Source organism: Phyllostomus discolor, chromosome 6 (assembly GCF_004126475.2).
Source record: "Phyllostomus discolor isolate MPI-MPIP mPhyDis1 chromosome 6, mPhyDis1.pri.v3, whole genome shotgun sequence".
In the NCBI taxonomy this organism is placed as follows: Eukaryota; Metazoa; Chordata; class Mammalia; order Chiroptera; family Phyllostomidae; genus Phyllostomus; species Phyllostomus discolor.
This window is the reverse complement of record NC_040908.2, coordinates 136,323,352-136,332,366: the sequence shown is the minus strand read 5'-3', so window position 1 is coordinate 136,332,366 and position 9,015 is coordinate 136,323,352. Positions and strand designations below refer to the sequence as shown.

Sequence of the window (9,015 nt, the reverse complement as noted above, 5' to 3'; positions counted from 1 at the left end):
AATTTAATGTCTCACCTACATTAACAGATAGATTATTGAGAAAGAAAATCAACAGGGAACACTGGCATCAACTGACACGTTAGAAAGTGTAGGAGAAGGAGGTGGCATGGATGATGACAGCATGAAGCACCGTGAGAACAGTTTCCATCCAAGAGGTCATGGTTAAATGGAGAAAGAAAATACAGGGGAAAAGGTGTTGTCTGTGAAGCATGGGGTTGGAGAAGCCCAGGCCATTTGTCACCTGGCCACAGAAGGCAATGAACTGAGTCAGCAAAGTCCAGGCTGAGGACCTCTGGAAAGTTATCAGATGGGGTCCACATGATAGAGTCAGGTGATCAGGGAGTCCAGAGTCACTGGACCCCTGGTCAGAAGCCTTCTAGCTGTTCCTGGACACCTCTTAGAACACAAAGATGTAAATATGCACCACAATGCCCTCGTAACCATCATCACAGTGTATATGGAACTACTCACAGTTGGCTTTTGAACAAAACAAGGGTTAGGGGTTCTGATCCCCTGGACAGCTGGAAATCTCATATAACTTTACTAAAACTTTTAAAGATTTCCAAAAACTTGACTAAAAACCTATTAGCCAAAGCCTTAGTGATAATGTAAATAGTCAATTAACTCATATTTTATATGTTGTATGTATTATTATATACTGTATGCTTACAATAATGTAAACTTGAGCAAATGAAATGTTACCTAAAAATATAAGGAAAAGGAAATATTTACTTTATTTACTAAAAAAGTTGCCTACACCTGGAATCAAGCAGTTCCAACTCCTATTGTTCAAGGGTTAACTGTATAAACATCAGACTAACTAACATCCTTTGCTCATACAACCCTGGTCCTGCAGGTGTCCCTGACCCAACACCAGTCATCAGGTGTTCCTGAGTGAGCAGAGCTCCTGAGACCTACTCTCCCCAAACCTTTTCCTCTCTGTGCCCACACTAGTGCTCTCAAAGAACTACATTCCCACTGCCTTCCCTCCTGCACACTCAGTTTGTCTCCTAGGTCCTGGCACACAGTAGGTGCTCTGTAGTTTGTTAAATCGAGAGGGCCTGGGTGTGTACCTGGAGCTGACAGCAACTCAGAGAAGTGCCTGACACTGTGTCTCCAGCTCTGGCTCCAGCAGGAACTCTGCAGGGATTTTAAAGTCCTGACCCTCCTGCTTCCCTGTGGTCCCCCCCACTCCTCTAACCCCCCTGCCCCAGATAGAGCAGTTAAAAATGAAGTCTTCATGAGCCCTTTCTTGAGATAACCCCTCAACTGTTGAAGGTGATGTGAAGGCCTGAGAGTGGGGGCACAGAGAGAGAGAAGCAACATATAACACCAAGGACACTAAAAGGAAAACAGCAACAGGGCCAGGCAGAGATACACAGGGAGGAGACAAGGCAGCAAAAATCAGAGGGAGTCAGAGACAGGCAGATGCAGAAACAGGCGGACAGAGCACAGAGAGAACCCCCTCTGGTGGAGAAGTGTATGGACAGAGAGCCAGCACCTTGACAGTGACAGGAGGGGCTTCTCAGTCATGTGTCCTCTATGACCAGTGAAAGCAGCAGTTGGACTCCCACTGTCTGTCAGAATTGACCAACCTGGGGGCTGGACGCGTCCACTGGTCAGCCTCAGCCTGTGCCCCAGCATCCCCTGGAAAACATATTTCCTGTTCTGAAAAAGCAGAGATTATCATCCATGCAGTTCCTACCCCAGCAGAATCATCCAATGGAGAAGGAGCCTAAAGGAGGAACTTAGTGGTGAAGGGGAAAGGCACACACTGGGGAGGATTATGTTCCTCTGCTTCTGACCTGGCATGTGACTTTGACAGTGCACCTGCCCTCACTGACTCTCAGATTTTCTCTCTGTAATGTGGCAGCTAAGGTCCCCTCCACCTATGCAATCTGGATTTCTATGAACTTTGGAGAGATACTGATGGAGTGAGGGAAACCAGTATGGGTCAGTGCAATGCTGGGAGCTTCAGGGAAGAACTGAACACCAAGGCATAGGGACATATGTCTTCCAAGGAAGAGTTTGCTAACAACTGAGTACCATCATCTCAAACAAGACATATCAACCAGACTGTCACTCACTCAAACCAAACCTAGGAACTACCCCTACACAAATCTCAGAACGTATTTCAGCAGGCACTGGGATTTTTGTTTCCAATGCTCACTCCTGATTCCCCAGTGCCTAAAACAGTGGCTGGCACAAAGGAGACACTCATTAAATGTATGTTAAAGGGAATTATATGGTATTGCAAGGAAAAAGAAATTCCAACCATGAAAACTACATATTGGATTTTAAGATTTTTCAGGTCTAGAAAAACCCAGAACCACACTTCATGTTCCCTGACAGCAATCAGAATGGATGACAGACAGAAGGACACAGAATGAAAGAACAAAGAGACAGGAAGGACCAGAGAGGGACAGGAGCTGGTTTGCACCCATCAGGCGAAACCGGCACCAGGCTTCCCTCACCACACAACTGCTAGACAGCCCACAACTCCTGTCTCCATGATCCACTGACTCTCTGAGAAACTGGCTGTTGTCTAAACAAGAGCGCTTTGACCTAAAAGGCAAAGGAATGGAAAGAAAAGGATTCAGTCTGCCTTTACCTTCCTCCTCCTGTCCTCCAGTAGAAAGTCAGCTCAGAGCTGCCTTGAAGCAGGTGGTGCTCTTTGGAGCTCCTGAGTCTGAAATGAACTTTCCAGTCCTCTGGCAGGGAGAGCCCTGGAGAAGTTGCAGCCTTATCTGGTGTCATCAAGAGCATGAGAAGCCATATGATATCCTCTGCAAGGACTGCCTATGACCATAACTCAATGATAAGGGGCACAGTGCTCTCACGAAGGGGTTCCTACCTCCTGGCCTGCTCAGCCCTCCCCAGCTAGACTCCTCTTTCTCTCCCTGACTGTTCTTCCCTCCATCCAGCCAGCTCAGGCTCACCCTGATGCTCTTGCTCCAGCCCCCATGACTGGGCCACAAGGTGTCAGCTGTCATTCTGATCACACAGCCACAGTCTTCCAGCCTGACCAAGGGGAGACAAGAGATTGTATAACCACTCCCCAAAGGTGTGTTCACAGAAAGGATGCTGTAACCCAGGGACTTTTCTGTCCCCACCCTCCACCCCAGCATATGCTGCTTCCACTTTCCCAGACTCCCCAGCCATCCTCTATGTCACAGTGACCTTCTCCCCATTCCTTCATCACACTGCTTCCCAAAGTGTGCGGGAAGTGAGAACTAATCTAAGGCAACTACAGATGCATTCCATTTCCTTCAAGGGCTGAGCTGCTTGCATGTTGGGCAAATTTAAAGTGGACCTTACCCTGTCAAGTATTCTTGTTCATTTCGTTTTGCTCCTCTACCGACAGAGGCTTCTCACAGTGAAGGTCTGAAAGTTCTTGCCTGGATCGAATTCCCAGCCTACATCTCTCTACATCATCTATTTAATCATTAATTCTCTCATGCTTGCAGACACAAATGAACGCACTTAATAAAACTGCTGATCATTGAGCCAGGCACTATTCCAGACACTGGGATGCAAAGATATGTTCATTATTCTCAAAGCACTCACAGAGCAAAGGGAGAGAGTTATATCCTGAGATGCTTAAAGTACTATGTGATAAATGCTTTCACATGCCTATGCTTGTGGCTGGGTGAGCCAAGAATAGGCCCAAGTTAAATTAATTTTAACTGTTATCCTTCTGAGCTGTCTCACTGTGGTGATTGTCAGTTCATTGTGTGGGTTCTCCAGCAGGACAATCAATCCACCTGCCATCCTCTTCTAAACCCACTTTTTCCATCTCTAGCCCCACCATCCATAGATCCATGCCTGTCACCATCGGCAATGACTCTATATTGAATATACCAAGTTTAATTCTTAGTCTTCATCTTACTCAGTCTTGCAAGTCAGACAGAAGCTATGCTCATTCCCAACTTCTCAAAGTACTTTCTCAGTTCATTTTCATGATACTGTGCTCCCCTCACTTACCCCCTTCCTCATTAGCTGCTTCTTAGGGCTGCATTGCCTGGGTCTTCGTCTTCTTCCAGGGGTTTAGAGAGTAGAGGCCCTAATACTGAGTCTCAAAACTCTTCTCCAGCAACATTCAGTCCCAGGGAGAGCTCCCCCAGCTCACACAGGGGCACAGTCCTGTGTGTGATTCATCCCCGCATCTTCCCTGTCTTCAATAGTGCCAGCATGGCACAGGCACAAGAAGAGTTGGGAAAAGCAGAGGTGAGTGAATATATTTCTCTGGTGGTTTCCAATGCTTCATAGTTGAGTTATTAAAGGAAGTGCCACACAATTCAATTTGGTTGCAGCATGGGCATGTGAAAGGAAGTTACTAGATCTAAGGCAGAAAATCCTGGTTGTCCCCAGATCATCTGAAAATAATCTAGCAAACAAATATCATGAGCAGACAGAGAAAGGTGTGTGTGGTGTGCCTGTGGTGTGCTAAATTTCTTATCTTTTAGAAGGGCACATAATACACACAGTTGTTGATACTGATAAATGAAAATTAGAAGTACAGTTTATTAAGCAAAGCTATAAAATAACTTGTCATTTTTGATGAACATTTCTGAAAATTAAAGACCTGTTTCAGGTGAGATGAAGACTTCAACACCTACTAACTAATCTTCCAGTGAGTGTCACGCACCCTCCAAGTGTGGCTCTCAGTAAAGAGCCTCATGTGAGCAGCCTCCCTTTTCAGACAAAGTTTTGTAAAGGATTTAAAAAATGGGAACAGTAAACACTGGTTGTGATTAGGGAATGAGATTAGGAGAGACTTTACTTTTCATTGTATACACTCTGGTATCCTCTGAAATATACTAATGTGCGCTCAGTATTCTGTGAGTAAATGAGAGATCATATGAGCCAGGCCTTGCAGGGGTCTAAATGCCAAGCAAACTCTTCTTCAGCTATGGAAACCCACATTGCCTGGTGGGTGGGCTTCCTGCACAGGCTCACAGGGGACAGCATCTGGCTCCAGGACAGTCACCCCTCACAGGGAGGGGGACCAGAGTGGGTAGAAATCAGAGAGGAAGAGATAAGTCACTGGAGCCAGGGCAAATGAGAAACATCTCGTGAGGCCCTTGTCTTAGTTCTCAGCATATCATCTGCCAGTGCCCCTGGTGCAGGAAATCACAGGGGCTGTCCAGCATCTTGATAAGCCTCCCCTGGTCTTCAGGGTTCACTCCTGCTCCTGCAGGCACCTCCTATCCAGAGGCTGGAAGAGCATCCTCTGGTTTTCAGCACTCCCTGGGAAGCTCTTCCTTGTCTACTCTCACCCTCAACTTCAAAATGGAAGGAAGATAAGAGTCAGCTCTGAACTATCTTCTTTCAATTGCAGCCCTGTTTAGTTCCTCTGAGTCCACAGGCTCACGGCTGCACCTTGGGTGGGGGATGCAGGGAGCCATGGGATCCATCAGCCAGAATCCAGAGACAGGAAGCCCGCTCAGGGAAGCTTTGGGTGCTGGTGGCATAGACCATGGGAGATCCACACGGGGCCCACCAGGTCCTCTCTGCTTCACTGATGTTGCTTTCAAAATGAAATAGTTTTAATAACCTCAGGTTTCATAGATTAGCTTACTCTTCAAAGGTTTGGAAGTTTCTTTCATTGTTTTTTTGTATCCTTCTATCTGGTTTGTCCTAGGAGAATATACAGGGTACAACATAATGAGGTTACTAAGAAGAGCATGATGAAGGGACTGTGTATGAAGGAGTGAGCAGGGCTAAGGGAAATCTGAAGCCTACAAATTCAAGTCATAATGAGATATTGTTGCACAGCCTGAAGAGAAGAGGGACACATGAGTTCCCAGAACTCAGGCAGGGCTGTGGCTATCTGTGTTTGTCACTGGTATCATAAGGAAAGCCACCACTCAGGGACTATGTCCTTCAGTAGAGTAACACCACCTTGGCCAACTGACAGCCTGAGGCTGAGAGCCATGGAGTTACAACCCCAATCCCCCTCCCCTGCCCTCTGGTCAGTGTTCCCTCTCCTGAGAGCAGCCAGGAGCCCAGCGGTGAGGCAAACAGACGCGTCCCTCCAGGACACAGAGGAGGGTAGAGAAGGTTGAAACGAGATTCATTGGCAGATGAAGAAAATTCATCTCTTTTTATGGTCTTCTAACACTTGGTGTTCCTTGGACTGTCTCCTCTCAGTGCGACTGGATGAAGTTCTCACTGTATCTCCTCAGTTTGTTTGACGCTTTGCACCTCTATGGGGCAACACTTCTTTGGGATAATTTCTCACTATCATCAAAATGTACTTTGAGAACAAAATGTACTTTGTCGTTTTGTTGTTGTTGTTTTTAGAAAAAAGGTGGACTACAAAATAATTGATATGTATTTTACATTTATGATGTTTGCTGCTCTAGGAAGGAACCCATTGCAAGAGTGACTTAGCCTGTGTGGCGCACATAGCTGGACACACCACTGAACAGGAGCACAGTGCGTCCTTCTTCATGAAGATGACACACTCGGCCACCTCTAGCAAAGAGGCCTGGCCACACTCAACCCCTAAGAACAAGAGGATGTGTTCCATTTATAACCCTAAACCATGCTCTCCTTTCTGGGAATTAGAAATTCTCCATCACTGACAGAGCCCAGAGGTCATGTCTGTAGCTTCCAGCTTCCAGCTTTTTACAGGAAATCTCAGTCCCAGGGCAGGAATAGTGCTGAGATCAGAGTCCTCTTGTCGCCCCACACAACCTGTGCAGGCTTTCCTCCTCCTGCCTCCTGCAGACACGACATGGCCTAGGGCTGTGCCTGGAGGTGTTTGGACCACAGAACATTCCCTGTTCCATAGAAAGTCTGTGTTGCAGTAGGAAGAGCCCAGAAACTAGAGTCAGAGAGAACTGGGTGTGAATACATGTTCCAGGGCTCCAGGGCTGTGGAAGCCTTCGGTGTCTCAATCTCAGCAAGCCTCCACCTCCCTGCTCTGTAGCCCGGACAGCAGTTCCCACACTGCAGGGTGGCCAGAAGACTCAGCGATCATGCACTACGTGCTCCAGTCTTGTTTCTCTTGCAGTGACACCAGTGGAGGGTTTCTGAGCACGGAAACATCTGTCACAACCTGGGGGACCACACTCGGGCCGATGTATGAGTGACCACGCCTTAACCGAACTTGATATGGAAAAGCCGGTTTGGTATGTGCCGATCTTCATCACTGCCCTGGTGGGGCTGGCAGGAAACGCTGCTGTGCTCTGGCTCCTGGGCTTCCGCATGAGGAGGAACGCCTTCTCCGTCTACATCCTCAGCCTCGCGGGAACTGGCTGCCTCTTCCGCTGCTGCCAGGTTGTGTATTCCCTTCAGACATTTATAAAGTTCTTGTGTTCCATCTCCATATTCATTTCGGACTTCTTCACTGTGGCATTCTTTGCTTTCTCAGCATCATCAGCACATAGTGTTGTCTGTCTGTCCTATGGCCCATCTGGTACCAATGCTGCCACCCCAGACACATGTCAGCTGTCATGTGTGCCCTGCTCTGGGCCCTGTCCCTGCTGCTGAGCATCCTGGAAGGGAACTACTGTGGCTCCCTTACTGGATATTTACACTCTGTTCAGTGTCCAACATTGGATTTCATCACTGTGGCCTGGCCAATTTTGTTATTTGTGCTTCTCTGCGGGTCCAGCCTGGTTCTGCTGACCAGGCTGCTGTGTGGCTCCCAGCAGGTGCAGCCCACCAGGCTCTATGTGACTGTCGGGCTCACAGTGCTGGTCTTCCTCTGCTGCGGCCTGCCCTTCAGCATCCATTGGTTCCTCATAGTTTGATTTCATGAAGATAAACGTGCCTCCTTTCATTTTTACCTGTTTGCTGTTCTTTTGTCCTGTGTCAACAGCTGTGCCAACCCCATCATTTACTTCTTTGTTGGCTCCTTTAGTCAGCGATGGTGGAAGCAGCAACAGACCCTGAGGCTGGTTCTCCAGAGGGCTCTGCAGGACACCCCTGAGGTGGATGAACATGGAGGAAGCCTTCCTCAGGAACCCTTGGACATGTCGGGGAGCAGTCTGGTGTCCTGATTCAGAGTCTTGTTTTATTCAGCTGATGTCACTTTGAGATATGACTTTGTCCCTGTCAGTTTGGAAGATTTTCTTAACATGTCTTTCCTCTGGTCCTGGAATTAAAAGTTAACATAATGGTCCCACTCTTGAGGTTTAAGGCAGTCCCTTTATGCAAACATGAGAGCACAGGCTGAAGGACAGCCTCCCGCAGGGCCCTCCCCCCGTCCCCATGGGGCTTTGCCAACTCTGAGTGCAGGACTGCACCCTCTTCTGTAGAATCCCCCCCTCAGCACCAGAGGAGAGCAGTGCAGGAAAGTCTAAATTTCTTTCATCATGGCACTTCATGGAAACTACAAGAACATTACATTTTGTCAAGTTTCTGTGGTCATTCCCCTGCAATCTGTCTCTACAAATTAAAAGAATTAAAGTTCAGTTGAGCACTAGTGCAGCAGTCTTCTTTGATTTTGGTAGGCCTGAGACTAGCTCCCCAGCATAATAAAACTTGATTGAATAATGAATTAATGAAGGAGCAAACAATGATTTTCAAGTCACATCTATGCTAAATCCCCATTTACCAGATTTGACTCACCAGATTTAAGTTCACTTTTTTCACCATTTTTAAACTTTTCAAGCATGAAGTTAAATTTTATAATCAGATAAATTAACATCAAAGCATGTTTAAGGTTTGAGGTTACCTGTGTATCCGTCCACATGCCCTCTACTACCATCCCACATGCACCTCCTTGTTCCAGCCCTTCAACTTTGCCCTGACTCTCCTTCTCTGAGCTCTCTAATCCTTCATGGCCAGTTTGCAGTGGGTATTCATGGATTGTATGTTCTACATCAGATTTGCCTTTTATTCCAAAGAGCCCTCAGCATTTATCAATCTGACTACAGAAAATTTTAGGTTACATATTCTCTAAATAACCATATTTAAAAGTAGCATCTTCTACATATTTTTGATAGAGGCGTAATTAAGAAAGGGTGATCACACAGACCATGAGGTCTATGAACTTGGTGG

The 9,015-nt window shown here is 46.9% G+C and overlaps 1 pseudogene; it reads left to right on the top strand.

The window, feature by feature from the left end:
* Positions 1–6,245: 6,245 nt before the first annotated feature.
* On the top strand, positions 6,246–8,534 carry LOC114498975 (annotated as a pseudogene).
* The last annotated feature ends 481 nt before the right edge of the window (positions 8,535–9,015 follow it).